This window comes from Gracilinanus agilis, chromosome 1 (assembly GCF_016433145.1).
Source record: "Gracilinanus agilis isolate LMUSP501 chromosome 1, AgileGrace, whole genome shotgun sequence".
NCBI classification, from domain to species: domain Eukaryota; kingdom Metazoa; phylum Chordata; class Mammalia; order Didelphimorphia; family Didelphidae; genus Gracilinanus; species Gracilinanus agilis.
The window spans coordinates 714,948,968-714,949,773 of NC_058130.1; positions in this window are offsets into that span (position 1 = coordinate 714,948,968).

Genomic DNA, 806 nt, shown 5'->3' on the forward strand with positions numbered 1-806 from the left:
AGGTAATCTGCTACAGAATCAAGGTTCTAATTTAGCTCCTGCAACTACAAACTTAATGGTTTTTCACCTTAATGTTGCTTGCATGTCTTTCTGCCATTGTTTTCTCTTTCCTTCAATGTTTTTGTTTAGTTGATTAGTCATGTCTGATTCTTTATGATCCCGTTTGAGGTTTTCTTAGCAACATTCCTGGAGTGATTTGCCATTTCCTTCTTCAGCCAATTTTACAGATGAGGAAACTGAGACTAACAGGGTTAAGCGAACTTGCCTGTGACCACACAGCTAATAAGTATAACTGAGGTGGGATTTGAACTCAAGTTGTCCTGGCTCAAGGCTCAGTGTTCTATCCACTGCACCATCTAGTTGCCTTCTTCCCTCCAATACCATCTCCATAATGGTTAGGTGACATAGTGGATAGAGTACTGGACCTGGAGTCAGGAAGAACTAATTTCAAATTCTACCTCAGATACTTACCAACCATGTGATCCTGGGTCGGTCATTTAACTTGCCTTCCTCAGTTTCCCTCCTGTAAAATGGGAGTAATAACAATATCTACCTTCCAGAGTTTTTGTGAGGATACAATGAAATAATATTTGGAAAGTACTATGTAAACCTTATAGCTCTATATAATTGCTAGCCATGAAGATGATAATGATATTAGAATTTCGTATGTTTAGAGATGGTGGCATGACTCATTTGCTAATAAATCTGCTGTGGTTTCCTATTACCTTTTTTTTTTCAAACATTTATTAATATTCATTTTTAACATGGTTACATGATTCATGCTCCTCCTTTCCCCTTCGCCCCCC